The following is a 15539-nucleotide window of genomic DNA, read 5'->3' as shown; positions in this document are numbered from 1 at the left end:
AGAAATTTGGGTAGTCATTGGGCTTTTAAGGGTTGGGCCTAGTAGGGTAAAAGGAAGGCAAGTTAGGGGGTTTAGGAAGTTCGCTCCTTTACTGAGCGAATTGGGAGGGAACTGCGTCGCCACATGTACCTACTAAAATTCACCCCTTACGCGCTCGAGACGTAGATATAAAATCGTGCACCCATGTGTGCGGGAGCAGCCAATTTTATAACATGCGTGCGCACCGGCAAATGCATGCAACTCTTAAAATCTACCTTATATTGGGCAGGCAGTTTGGCAAAAGGCCTTTTCTGCATGTAAAAAAAAACTGTTCTACCCACAAACATCCCTTTAAAAATTGCTCTCTTATTGTCTTATTGCCTTAAAATGATTCAAGCTTGTCGCACAAATATTAGATGAATGTTGTTGTTTTTTTTGGAATATACAGTTCTTCCCTTAAAAAAAAAAAATCATTAAATTATTGTACACAAGAAAATATTATGAAAAAGGGGACCTGTCTTATGTGCCTATTAGGCCAAAGTAGATAAAAGGATGTCTTGGGTTTTATACACAATCTGTAAAGGCTAAGCTTTGCTAACAGAATGAATGGCAGCCTTGGGGAGCTGAGCAGGCCACAGGGACAGGCCTTTGTTCCTGCAGACTTGACAGGCATGTGTCTCTGTTAAATAAGGGCTTAATTTCTCTCATATGCACACAATTTTCCAAGCCCAAGGAAGGCAGCCGAGACAGACACTCCTTAAAAGAGCTAACTCAGGAGGAAGCTTTCGTGGAAAAAAAAAAAGTGTGGGAGGGGAGGGGGAATGGGGGGTGGTAGTAGGAATGCTGAAGATGTAATTACTCACCATAGCGTTGCAATTTTTTTTTTTCTGAGCAAGGTTTATAAATGTGGAACTGCCACATTCAGTATAAAAAAAAAAACCCAAAAAACTTAAAATAACTTGAGCATTTTTTTTTTCCATCGGATAGGCTCATTTTTTAGGTATCCTACCCAAAAGAGATGTCTGTACCCTTTCAGGGCTGCACTGAGCACTGTTCGCCTATTTAGAATGGGAATGGACTGGATAGTTTTCTCTCCTGTTTGACCTACTTTTAACCATGCTGGCATCCCTGCAACTCTTACAAATAATGCCAGAGCGGTTCACTGAGACACTGAGGGAGAATTACCTTTCTTATATGCTTGAACGGGTAGGAACTTTTAACACAGTGCTAGACTACCTAATTTCCTCATAATCAGGCCGATACAGTAAACGCACGGGAGAGCGGACGAGCGCCCGCTCTCCCGGCGTGCGCACAGGCCGCTCTCCTGTGCACGCGATTCAGGAAAACAATTTATTCAAATTAGGGCCCACGGTAAAAAGAGGCAGTAGGGACACTTAGCGTGTCCCTAGTGCCTCTTTTTCAACAGGAGCGGCGGCTGTCAGTGGGTTTGACAGCCGACGCTCAATTTTGCTGGCGTCTGTTCTCAAACCCGCTGACAGCCACGGATTCGGAAACCGGACGCCGGCAAAATTGAGCGTCCGGTTTTCAACCCGCGAGCCACGGGCCGATTTAACTTTTTTTTTTTTTTTTGATTATTTTTAACTTTTGAGACCTCCGACTTAATATCGCCATGATATTAAGTCGGAGGGTGCACAGAAAAGCAGTTTTTACTGCTTTTCTGTGCACTTTCCCAGTGCCGAGAGAAATTAACGCCTACCTTTGGGTAGGCCCTAATTTCTGAAAGTAAAATGTGCGGCTTGGCTGCACATTTTACTCTTTCTATTGCGCGGGAATAATTAATAGGGCCATCAACATGCATTTGCATGTTGCGGGCGCTATTAGTTTTTTGGGGGTTGGACGCATGTTTTCAACGCACTATTACCCCTTACTGAATAAGGGGTAAAGCTAGCGCGTCAAACGCGCGTCCAAACGCGGGTTAATAGTGCGCTCCGTCAGAGTACTGTATCGGCCTGAATGTGAGTTTGGTTCTGTTTTGGAATGAACTTTTTCTGTGTGCAAAGCAAAATATCCTTACTTAAGCAATGGATCTTCTTCAAGCAAGACAAAGTTAACTGTAATCTTTCTTTGTGCCAAAATGATATGTTGTACGGGCATCCACTGAAGGCTAAAGCAATGCTGCTTCTTTTTGGCTGAAGATCGAATGTAACATCTGAGTCATAAGCCCAGGATGCCCCCTTCTTTGTCTTCCGTCTGAGTGACATCTTGTACTTAATGTGCGTATAGGAATAACATTATTTTAAATCTGTACCCTAAATCAGGGGTGGTACTACCCCTAGTCCTTTTCACCCTTGAGTTTGGGCATAATTTGGTTGGCTTACAGGGCTGAAAAGAAAGGGACACCTAGAGGCACAGAGAGTTGGTTATGGCTTGAGATAGTAAAGGGCTGCAGAAACTTGCCCAGTAGACAATATGGATTAATCAATCTAATCTCCCTCTTACTATTTTAATTATGTGGAGTTTGGTGTCTTACCTGAAAATTGTATCTTACCTGAACCTTGGCTGTAAGGGGGGTGGGGGGAGGGTTATTTCCCATCTGAGTCCAGAAGTCTAAATAATCCATCTGAGGTACTCATCTGGGATCAAGATACGGACTCAGAAGTATTCAGGTAATTTGCCTTTTGAACTGACAGTTTATGCTGGGAAGAAGTGGAAAGTGCTTATAAGACTGACCTGAGTTGAAGATTTCTTCTCTGTTCCTTGTGAATGAAATGTGCAATGACTGTACCTTAACTCTGAAGTTGGCATGCTCTCTTTTTTTTTTTTTTAATTTGTAAAGTTAAAAAAAAAAAAAAGTCATTGGAAACAACAAAACAAGTGCAGTATCTTGATTTAAGAGAAAAATTGGATTTTCAAGGTTCCCACATCAGTAGAGACTTGAAGCATGTGCTTCTCCCTTAAGAAAAATATTTCTCAAGTGTGAATAGGGAGTTAGCACCCAACCCCACTGGGCTCTGACCAAACCAAGAGGATTTAATCTCCCATTTGATTTATATTCCACTTTTTAGGCCCTTTAAAGCAGTATTGTAGGTATAATAATTGCCTTGTGGCTTCTATACATTGAGAGGATAATTTTGTAAAAACTTGCATAAATTTGCCAGCAAATACATGCATAAGTTGCACCAACTTTCAAAGCATATGTTTGCTTGGAAAATGATCCCACCAAATTTACCCGCACATGATTATAGCTGTTGTGTGCGTGGGCATTTTTTTTGAGAAAATTTACACACCTGTATTTGAAAAGGTAAAGAGAAGCACTCTGAGTGCAAACCTCTTCCCCAGTCCTACCCTCTGTATTGTCTTCACTTAGTCCGGGTAAACGTGCATGCATACATGACACACTCATGTAAGTTTACCCACACATTGGGTGGGCAGTGGTATAACACAATATAGGCAGGTTGAGAGCCCATGAGCAAGCAGGGAGGGGCTAGGGTTAAGGTAGTGTAAGAGAGAGGGAGGGGCTCGGGTAGGACCTGCCCACTGCTGAATTAAGGCTGGAGACTCACGAGCCCCCTTTTCCTCTCGTCAGATCAGCAGCCTTGCCCACCCACCCTCCCAAACTTGGTTGGGTGGGAGACAGCCTGTCGATCCGTCGCAGCACATGTTCCTTTACTGCAGATACAGCTACCAAGTTCCAGAATCATGACTTGTTACTCTAAAATAAATTATCCATGCTGGAGTCAAATTTCAACCCGGCAGGTATCAAATCCTGCATAACAAAATCAAGATGCTAGAAAATTCTAGTAGGAAAAAGAACTTACTTTGTATAGATTTTCCTAAATCAAGATTCATTTTACCTATAGATATGTTTAAGAAGCAGGGTTTTATGCAAGCAAGTTATAATTTTTTTGCATGTAAAATATACACGCATATGTTTATAAAATAGGTAGGAAAGGTACATGCTTTCAATGCATTACAGGTAATTGCACAAAACCTGACATACACATATTTTATAATCTGATTATACAATACTGGTGTACAGCTCTGCGTAGCCATATATGCACATATATCAGGTTGCGCAGAGTTTTTCAAAAGTTATGCTCAAAGTATCATTCCTACCTCCAACTTGATTTATTTTAGATTTAAGTGGGAAGATGATAAATCATAGAAATAGGAGGCAATGTCCCAGAACGAAGCTTCAAAATGTATAATAGATGTTTTACATACTGAGGTTGGCATATTTTAAAACATGCATGCGTAATTGAAATCACAAGTTTGCAGATATCTCCACCAATTCACCCAGTCCTTCTCCAGGTCATCAAGGCCCTCCTAGACTATAGATGAGTCTGATATCAATTGTGGTAGATAAATTAGCAGGTGTAAAACAGCACAAATAAGTTGCCTAATGTATTCACATAAATCTCTTATAAAATTGTGGCGTGTGCGTTTCTCTTGGCCCTGCCCTGGAATGCCCTTAAGAGCGCCCCTTTTTGCGCAAGTAAATGTGCACACAAAACCGAAAATACACACGCGTTTTGGATGTTTATAAAATAGCGTGCAGGCCAGTACTAGTTACTTGTGTGAGCATATGCTACTTTTACACACATAACTCCTTTGAAAATTGACTTATTTGATTAGTTGATAGCTTAGACATTTCCGCTAGCTTGGAAAATTCTCAAGAGGAAGTTATTTCCTGTGCAACATCACTGGTTTCATTTTATTTTTATGGATGCAAAAATCAGAATTTCTTCTAATATTTAAAGAGTGACCCAGAATAAATGAAGACCAGGACCAGATTTAAGATCTTGGTGCCCATAGGCATAGTGCCACGGCTCTTTGAAGGTATGCCGGAACATGGCCCCAAAGCAAATAGAATATCCTCTTTGGCCTGGATATTTGGTAACTTCAAAATTTGGCACCCTAGGCAGTTGCCTATGTTTCTTATTCCTAAATCTGGGCCTAGGAAATGTGGTGGTGATATCTTTTAAAGTTTCCATATAAATGTATTGGGAAACTGGTTTCTTCTTTTCTGACCCTGTTCAGCTAGAAATGTTTCTTAAGGATAACTGTGTAGGAGGTCTTCTTCTTCTTAGAGATGTTGAACCTTGTACTTGTATAGGTATGTTTGAGGAGGCATTTAAGATCAGTAGTTTTTCAATTGTTAACACACTGGGTGTATTTTCTTAATGATAGAAACATAATGGGAGAAAAAAACCCTACGGCCTATCTAGTCTGCCTGTGTACATCAACTGCTCATCTTTACAATCTCTACCACTCCCTCAGAGATTCTCTGTGTTCATACCATGCTTCCTTGAATTAGATACTGGCCTCATTTCCACCACCCTCAGTGAGAGGCTGCTCTATGCATCTGCCATCCTTTCTGTAAAGAAATATCTCTTTAGCTTACTCCTTAGTCTACTACTTTTCACCGTGATCCCATGACCCTACATTTCAGAGCCTCTTTTTCTGTTACAAGGCCCTCTTCCTGTGCATTGGTACCTTGGAGGAATTTAAATATTTCTATCATATCTACCCATTCCATCTTTCCTGTAGGATGTACATATTTAGATCTTTAAATTTGTCTCCATATGCTTTATAGTGAAGAACATTGACCATTTTAGTAACCACCCTCTGCTCTGAATCCATCCTGTTTATAGCCTTTTGAAGGTGCAATCTCCACCAATTGTACACAGTATTCCAAATGAGGTCTCAACAGGAGCTTACACAAAGGCAATATCTCCTCCTTTTTCTGCTGACCATTGCTCTCCTTAATCAGCCAAATGTCTTTCTGACTTTTGCTATTACTTTATCTACCTGTTTGGCCACCTTAAGATCATCAGATATGATCACCCTTAGATCCCGCTCTTGTTTTGTGCTTAAAAGAATTTCATTCCCTCTATTGTAGCACTCCCTTGGTTTTTGCAGCCCAAATGCATGACTGCATTTTTATTTTAGCATGAAATTTTAGCTGCCAGTGGTTCCCAACCTGGGATCTGCATGACCATCACAGGGGATCCGCCAGAAGGGAGGCCACTGCTGAGAAAAAGAGCAGGCTGAGCTCACCTCTGAGGAGCTCTGCTCCCAGGCTGCTGCTGCCTAATCCCATGCCCAAGGAAGAAGGAAGCTCACAGCCGCAGGAAGCCCGGATCATCTTGGAGAGGAGTTGGGAAAGTCTAAAAAGAGAATGTGAAAAAAGAATAAAACCGATATAAAGAGAGATATGTGTGGGAAAGTATAGTGTCAAACTCAAACCGAGCAAATTTAAATCTGGTTTAAGTTGGACAGAATTTTGGGATTTTCCCCAAATTTGCCAGGAAAATGTGTCATATTTCCGTAGCAAATCTAGGGAAAATGATTCATAAGAAACTGCATTGAATCTGCCTGTTGCAGACGCCACGAGTCTGGCTAATTTGCTTGAAATCTGATATATATGTGTGTGTGTGTGTATGTGTATATATTATAATGATATAGATAGATATTTGTTCTTTACAGATCTCTACACATGGTTATAATCTTAATATTAAATGCATTTAGTTTGTCTGTGCAGTGTTTTGTGGACAATATATGGTACATTTAAAGATGAAAGACATTTTATGATACAGACGGACTCCAGGATATCTGGATGATTAATGTGTCCCGTCTATGCATACATGACACAGAATCCTCACTTGGAGCTGTGGGAGGGGCTAAAGGCAGCTAGGGAGGAGTGCTGATATCTGAATCGTGATGCCAGTAAGTGCAGAGGCAGCACTGGGACCAGAAAGACTGGTGGGGGTTTCCCAGGCCCCACCAGTGCAACAGGGAAAGAAAAGCAGCGGCAACAGCAGCAGAATGGCCGGAAGGGGTTTCCCAGGCCCCATCAGTGCAAAGGAAACAAAAACAGAGGCACAGCAGCAGACATGTTGTTGGCAGAGGCAGAGCGGCAGCGAAAAGGCTGGTAGGGGTTCCTGGTCCCTGCCAGCACAGGAGAGAAAAGGAAGTGGTGGACGGCAGTAAAAAGGGCTAGTGGGGGTTCCCAGGACCCACCAACCTCAAGAGGATCATCTCAGAGCCTGAGGTGGGAAGGGGCTAAGAGGGGGAAAAGAGTGAAAGGAGAGGGAAGGGCCCCAGAGTAAGTGAAGGAGGGCAAAGGGGGAATGTAGTGGGAGATGGAGAAGGAGGGGGGAGGGGCAGTGGGAGAATGAGAAGGGGGAAGGGAGCAATGGGAGAGGGAAGAGGCAGGGGGCTCGGAGAAGGGAGCAATGTGAGAGTTAGGATTAGGAAGGGACCTAAGGGAAAGGAGCAGTAGGATAGTGAGGGAGGTGAGGGGTAGTGAGAGGGTGATAGAAGAGAGTGGCAGCGGGAAAGAGAGAGGGGCAGGGAGACTGTAGGGGAGGAGAATGTAAATCCTTTCCATGACACTTACATCGACATCACCAATGCCTCCGCCTCCTTGTTCTCTAGTACACACTCACCAGCGCGCACACACTCACACTCACCATCACACACACATCACCATACCCCACTGCCTGCGCCCCCCTACCTAAAAACACCTTCTACAAGCCTTCTGATCCACACCTTCACCCATGCCTTCCACACTGAATGCCCTCCCACTCCCAGCACACATGCAGACACCTAACCCCCATTCCTCCACCCCCAGCAGAGCCAAGTACAAGACACCGATAATGTACACATCCGGCTGATGGAGTCATAAAACTCGCTTTTTGATGTTGGGGGCGGGCCCTTAACAGCCACACACTTTCAGTCAAGGGAATAAAAAGGAGGGGGTGGAGTAAAGAGTTCTATAGCGTTCTCCCCATCCTTTCTTTCATTAAAGTCACCTGCCCTAACCCAGCCATTCCTTGCATTTTCCACCTAGACACGAGCATGGTGTCTGGAGCAGAGAGCCAAGTGGTGGAGTTGATGAGCAAAGCCCCCCATCAGTAAAAACAATGTGAAAAAAAAAAAAAAAGAGAGAGAGAAATATACATATTCTGATATTTGGAAATATTGCAAGATATTAAGATATTTGATTGACACAAGTGTCTCAGTATTTATTAAGATTGTAGTTTGCAAATGTTTTAATTGCTAATGTCATTTGGCAAGTATCACTAAGGCACAATTATCTCCTTTCAAGTATATATAGCCTATAAACTAATGGGAATTACATTTTCAGCCATAAACCTGCTGCAATAACTGGACATATTATTGAAACATTTTATTTTCTTTTTTTTTTTTAATGTATGCATTTTCAAAAATACAACAGGAATTTTTGTTATTGAATACAGATAACATAATTTCCATTAAAGAATTATAAATTGAACATAACTTTCTATATTATCTTATTACATCAAGTAATAGTGGGAGAGTAGGTGCAATAAGCGGATATAGGAAAAAAAAAACCAAACCACGAGGTTCTTTTTAAATACTGTAACATATTTTGTATACTTGTGAGATGGAAGATAAGAAAGTATGAGGATAGAGAGCTATGTGTCATTGAACTTAAGAAGATAGCCTGTTCTGTCCTTGCCTAGTGCTAACTCTGCAAGTACAATATAGGATAGCGATTGGCAATCTCTGGCATGTGTGCCACCATCCAGCTTGCAAAAGAGTTTTCCCCGGTAAACTGACTTAATCCTCCTCCCTGCCCCTCACGGCAGACCTTATTAACCCCTACCCCTCCATTTGCCCCCCCAATAACTCCCACATACCTCATGGTGGCAGTGATGGTGGTATCAGAAGCAGAAAGGGTGGTTCTGAGGCAGCACACAATCACAGGGTCAGGGGTGGGTCTTAGATCCTCACATTTCCTACTTCTGATGATGGTTGCACTGCCATTACCATGAGGCGCACAGGAGAGAAGAATCGGGGGAGGGGGGGGAGGTTAGATTGTGGCAGGATTTCATCATGGAGAGCCCTCATCCCTCTCTAAGGTAAGAGGATATCCCTCAGGGTGGGAACCTGTGCCCCTGCACTCCAGTATCTCTTAGGGCAGGTCTTTCTAAATTTGGCCTGGTTACCCCACAGCCAGTCAGATTTGCATTCATGGGAGACTCAGTATATGCAAATTTTATCTCATTTATATTCATTGTGGTTATCTTGAAAACCTGACCTGCTGTGGTCTCACCAGGACAGGTTTCAAAAGTTCTGTCTTAAGGAGATGTTGAGGGGCAGGGGATTGGCAAGTGGGAAAAAGAAATTGCTGCCCCTCGTGAAGGATATTTAGGGCTTTGCTCACAAGTACAGAATGGTGGGGGAGCCCTTGACAAATCAGACAGTCCATGGCCTGGCTTTGAGTCTGATTCAGATGGTTGGGAAAGTAGCCAACTAGGACAAATACAACGTAGTTGACTATAAATTGTCAAAACATTGACCCTATTTTGTGTAGAAAATATAAAAAATCACCTCAAGTTGAAAGGAGATGTTTGGCTAGTCCAGGTTTAGTTAATTTTATTTATATCCAGTGCATTGTGAAGTTTGCAGTCCTTCTGTTTAAAATCTGCAATACAGATACCAAAATGCATTGGGAAGTGCATCAAAAAGTCAGAACTGGCATGAAGTCTTCCCATCAAAAATGGGGACTCTTAGCAGCTCTGTGAGTCTTAATTCAGAATGAGCAGGGTATGGAAACAGATCTAGGCCAAAACCTTGTTAAAGGTTTGCTGCACCAGTGTTTTCCCCATTGAAAACAAAGGGAATGTGTTGATATTTCTGGCACAGATTTTTGTACCTTTAATAAATCAGCCCCTAGGAGGCTTGCTTCTGCCTTGTGCAAACAAATTACCCTCTGACCTTTCCTCCTCCCTGTTCATGGAGGAAGGGCAGTAAGGTAGCTGGCTTTGTATTTCTTCAGAACAAGTTCGCCCATCTCTTAACATACTCACGCTTCCAATGAGGAAGAGTAGTTCTTGCATAAGAAATGTCATCTTCAACAAACCCTTTGATTTCCTGGAAGGAAAAAACTCTCTAGAGAGTCCAGGATCTTTCAACTAGCGTTAAAATAGTGATTGATTTTTCCTGCTCGCAATGCGGGGGAATTGTTGCAGGGAAGGAAATCCTTGCACAAAAGACATTCATTCACGTCGTAAGTTATAATGCTTTTAGTCTGCAGTGCTTTCTTTACCTTTATCTTTCTTTATTAAAATTTCTTAATCACTTACGCACCAGGCGATGAACCTGTAACAAAAAAAAAAAAAAGCAAATATGCTGCCGGGTCAAGCCTTAAACCGGAAGAAGCAACTTCTTGGCAGCACCTAGAATTCACTCATTCAGTCTTCTTCATGCCCCAAATGGCACATAAGGCTTCCACAAGAAAACGCCACTGCTTCCTATCTGTGGTCTCTGTGATGAGGTTGTCCCTTGTCAGGCTGCAAGCCCTCACACCTTTCCCTACAATACGAGGGAGCAGAATATGGAAACCATATCTTTGAGATAAGGAACCTACATGCAAATGAACTAGTCACCCTCTTTAATTGGAGAATTTGACTATTTTCCAAACAAACTGCCTAACATCAACTTACCAGTTTCTTGGGCCTTTCCCAGTTGCCTTATATTTAGACTTTCTTACCTTTTTATCCAAAGAAATTGTATTTCGTGCAGTGTTGCATTTGCGTAAACTCCTTTCACAGGGCACTCCTTGAGGGAAGCAAGAGCTCACATTCAGAGGCTGGAGAAGCCTAACCAATTTGTTGCAACCCTGGATTCAGGATTGTCCAGAGGTGGATGGCAGGAACACTTACTACTAAGTCTAGGGGGATGATTCACTCTCTCTCCAGTGAAAGCCTCCACACAATGAGTGTTGTTCTAAACAAAGTTAGCTTTTACTGATACAAAAATAAAAGCAGTAAAATGTTAACAAAAATCAGAAAAACAGGTCTTTAGCATTCAACAAGCAAAAAATATAGGGGTAGATATTCAAAAGCCATTTAGATGGATAGCTGCTATTTTAAAAGGCTTAATGAGTTATTTTTGCTAAGTTGGGGACGTTCGGGTGGGGCAGGTAATCCCGGGAGGAGCAGAATTAGCTGGTTAGGTTAACCGGATAACTGATATTCAAAGTTATCGGTTATGCTAAGCCGTACCTTAGGGATAGTCTAAAGTTAGTCAGATACACCTATCCAGCTAACTTTAAAGATATCCGGGTATATTTGGTGGTGCTGCCGTGCCACTGAATATCCCAGTTAAGTTAGTCAGATAGCTGTATCCGGCTAACTTAACTAGCTGTTCAGCGGCTGAATATGGACTCTGTAGTTACTGAAGCTGCTTAAGAGAAATAGATGGGATTTGGATTCCTGATGGTTCTTAAAAGTCCTTCCTCCTCAGAACCTGGTAGGAACACAGAACTCATTTTGCTTTGATTTGGTAAATACTATCAAGTATTTGGTTAATGTCTTCAACCTCCCAAGCAAGCTTCTTTATCACATGAACTACATAAAAGCATGTCTAGGACCAATTATTTCAATATGGCCCTCTTGGGATTACCCAAGAAGCTGCTGAAATGTTTCCAACCTGTGCAAAATACAGCAGCTAGGTTGATTGGAGGTCATAGGATGATGTATTGTCACTGCACTGGCTTCATGTGCAGTACTGTATTCAATTTAAGATGCTAGTTTTGCTGTTTAAAGCTCTTCATAATATGACTGTCAGTTATCTCACTGATGATCTTATTCCGTAGGTTCCTTTGGGGCCCTTATGTTCTTCCCAGTTGGGCCGCCTTTATGTTCCAGGTGTCCAAGAGATTAGGTCCAAGAGAAGTCTAAAACTAGGATTTTCTCTGTTGCTGCTTGTAATGCCCCTCACCTCTAATCTGAGTGCCTCCAGCATCATGCTGCATCCAAAGAACATGGCTGAACTTCCTGTGGCTCTGAACTCCTTTTATAGATCCTCCTGAAGGGACGTCCTGTGGTGCTGGCTGATATTTCCTGCATAAGGAAGTCCTTTGCAATCAACCAGCCCCTCAGCAACAGGTCCTCCTGTTCTGTAGTGTATGGTGCTACTCTGTTGCTTCTGATCCTGTTTGTGCCTCCTGTTCCTGCCCTTGCCTTGCTCATGCCTGCCTCTTCTGCTTGCCTTGACCCTTGCTTTCTCTCGGATTGACCTCTCAAGCTTGACCTTGGCCTGTTATCTGACTGCCTGAATGTTGCCTGCCTCAGCTTTTGCTTGGTATTTGACTCAGCCCACACACCACTTGCCCCGACTTTGGCCTGGTATTCATCTTTACGTAGAAATGACAGCAGAAGAAGACCAAACGGCCCATCCAGTTTGCCCAGCAAGCTTTCACAGTTATTTTTCTCATACTTATCTGTTACTCTGACCGCTGAAATCAGGGCCCTTATTGGAAACCTTTTGGTTCCAATTTCCTTCCACCCCTGCTACTGATGTAGAGAGCAGTGCTGAAGCCGCATAAAAGTGAAGCATCAAGCCTAATTGGTTAGGGGTAGCAACTGCTGCAATAAGCAAGCTACTCCCACGCTTATTTGTTTACCCAGCCTGTGCAATTTAGTCCTTGTTGGTTGTCTTAATATAAATCCTCTTTTCTTCATCCCCCTGCCATTGAAGCAGTGAGCTGCTCTGTATATGTATTCAAAGTCAAGTATCAGGCTTAACTGGTTCGGGGTAGTAACCGCCGCAACAAGCAAGCTACTCCCAATCTTGTTTGTTTACCCAGACTATGCAATTCAGTCCATTGTTGGTAGTTGTCTGTACCCTGCCTGCCCTGACCATTGCCTAAGTCCTGCTGGCCCCAAATGCAAGGGCTCAACCTGCGGGGAAAAGAGATAGTAAAGGTGAAATCCAGACTGAGGCCCGAGCATGTCCACCCACTGACGGCTTGGGCATAGTGGGTTTGCCTACTCGGCTGCATCAATCATGCCACAGTCCTAAGGGCTCACCAACTGTGACATGTTCCCAAAGTTTGGAATAATCTCCAATTGAAACGTAAATCTATTGGCAGCCTTTCTAGATTCCATAAGATTCTTCAAGTGTGGTTTATTTCTTTAGCGTTTGGTTACACTATCTGCACACTATCTGCTTAGTGGACCGACTTTATTTTGCTGTTTTTCCTTTGTGAGATTGAACTAATTGTTTTAGGTAGTATGTTAAGTGTTGGATATTGTATCTTACTGTTTATATTGTTTTATTTTGTCTTTGTAAATCACACGGAGATTTTGATGTAATGAAATCTTTAAATAAAATAAATGTTACCATGACTGTATCAGAGTTAGTGGCATAAGTTCAAATTTCGGAGAGGACCCTCAGAGCAGGGCATCGGAGGTGTGGTGGTGGCAACTTCCAAAGATAACAACAGTGGATAGGAAAGTGCCAAGGCCCCATGGCCCCTTCCCAGTTCTTCTCACGCCTACCCTTACACCCATGGCCTTTCCCCGAAGGTCCTCCCTCGTGTCAATCCCTCCCTTCCTTTTACCCCTTTTGGTTTCTTCTGGGCCCAGTGGCTGCAAACGTCTTCAGGTGGCAGAGATGAAAGCAATAGGAGGTAAAAATCATTGTGGGACCAGTGGGCCGGTGTGTGCAACATCCCCTGCCCCTCCCTCGGGTTTCCTCCGTAACAGGAAGTTCATGCGGGAGAAGGAAGTGGGGCCTGCACTGGTTTCCCCCTTCTTTTGCTGTCACCACTGCAGCTGCTGCGTGAAGAGTGCCACCAGCTGATTTAACTGTTCTAGGGCGGCAGCCTTCCCGGTCCCCTTCTCACTTGGTCCTCTCTCCCCCATGCTGCAGCGGCTGCTCAGGCAGACGGTGGGCCCACGGGTGGCATAGGTTTCCGACCAAGTCTGGTGCAACGGCACTACGTTTTGCTTAGATCTTCATGGTCCAGGCGCCTAGTCAGAAAGAGTTTTTCTAAATCTTCTAAACATTTATATCTCAGTAGGACAGAAATAGAAAATCAGAAAGAATAAAAAAAAAAAAAAAAAGTAAATCCTGTTCATTTTATTTTGTTCTGATTGCCAGCTGAGCTATTCAGATCCTTGCTTGGCATTTCTGCTGCTGCTTGAAATAAATAATTAACAAAGAATAAATAGATTTAGAGTAACAATTAGGACTGTTTCATTCTTTATTTAGTGATTTCTTCAAGGCCCAGTGGATGATGAAGTGAGCTGACCAGCTCCTCCAGACACACTCTTATAAGACCATAGGTTTGCCAGAGAATGGTGACCAGTCCATTTTCCTTTTTTTTTTTTTTTTTTTCCCCCCCCCGCTTTTATCCGTTTTGTTCCCTTTTGTGATTCTCGGGGCGCAGGACGTTTCTATCTTATCCAAAAGTTTGGCGAAATCCAGTAATTTGTGCGATTGTTCTGGCAGGGGCAGTGAATCTGCTTGTAATATCCATATTTAAATTAAAAGCTGTTAGGCTCCTGAACTAGCTGAAATAATTAAAGTTTATGTATGTGGCGATCTCATGCTGTGTTTGTTAAGAATAAATTTCACATCATTTACTTCTTCTCGTGTTGGGATACGAGTGCGCTGCAGTATGATAGCAAGTAATGTACCAGGAGCAAAAGTGTTTGCAGAGTATTTCACTGGAGAATGATCTGTACTGTTCCTGAGGGAAGAGGATTTGAAAAGAGCTAATGGTCTTTAAAAGAAATCTACACATGTTCAGTTTTACTTTTGTTATTGAAAGGCCAAAACAATCTGCCCTACATCTGTTTGTCTTTGGAAGGAAGATAGACCCAGGGACTTAAAACCGTTTTCAAGCATACGAGAGTCATTACTTAACTATTACATTTGATCTTAAATTCAAAATGTCTTTCCCTGACTTTCTTGGTGCTTTTATGCATGCTGTTATGGAGAAGTTAGGGAGCCCTATTGTATGTGGCATGTTTGGTGTCTGGCTGAATTATTACAAAGCTTGGTGGTATTGAAAGGGTACTGTATATCTATGCTGACGATGTTCAGATTCTTGTTCCATGGCGTCAGTTTAGTTTTTAGGGAGTAAGTTGGTTTTTAAAGTCTCAGAAAACTGATTTTAATGGTGGGGCACGATGATTTAGTGACATCAGCTATTTTGGTGAATGCTGGTTCGAGTAGCGCGCGGGGGGGGGGGGGGGGCGGTGTCCACTGTGGTAAAAAAAAACAAAAAACTGGAAGTGAGGTTAGACGCTGATTTTAATCTGGAACCTCAAGTCTTCCTAGTAGTGAGGAATGCTTTTTTCAAACTGAGGACAACAAAAAGGCTTTGCTTATTTCTGGATCCTTTTGGACTGTGGTACAACTAAATTATTACAATGGCCAGGCTGCAGATGGTTCAGAAAGCCACAGCCAGAGTGGTACGCAGTTGTTCTAAATGTACCAAGATGTCACCTGAGCTGACATCTTTGGTTGCCAGTTCAACCCCCCTGGGTACCGTTCGAACTGTTGTCCTTAATTTTTTGGGTAATGAGGGGGGGAAAAGGCCTCATTATCTCAGGGATAAACTGACACAGTACACCCCAAAATGCCAATTGCACTTTAGTCAAGGGGCCCAGTTAACTATTCCTAGTTTTCATGATGTGCATGGAGTGCGATTAAAAACAAAACCCAGCTTCTGGCCTTTGAATAAACACCCATTGTAAATTCATTTGGAAGAGAATTATGTGTCTTTCTAGAAAAAGGTTAAGGCCTGGATT

The 15539-nt window shown here is 42.7% G+C and overlaps 1 protein-coding gene across 5 annotated transcripts in view; it reads left to right on the top strand.

Moving 5' to 3' along the window:
* The window catches only part of SOX6 (SRY-box transcription factor 6), a 780471-nt gene that overhangs the window by 535291 nt on the left and 229641 nt on the right, over positions 1-15539 (top strand). The gene's annotated exons all lie outside the window — the stretch shown is intronic.

The sequence above is a fragment of the Rhinatrema bivittatum genome, chromosome 17, assembly GCF_901001135.1.
Source record: "Rhinatrema bivittatum chromosome 17, aRhiBiv1.1, whole genome shotgun sequence".
Classification (NCBI taxonomy): Eukaryota; Metazoa; Chordata; class Amphibia; order Gymnophiona; family Rhinatrematidae; genus Rhinatrema; species Rhinatrema bivittatum.
Note: the sequence above shows the minus strand (reverse complement) of the source record. Positions and strands in the feature narration are given on the sequence as shown.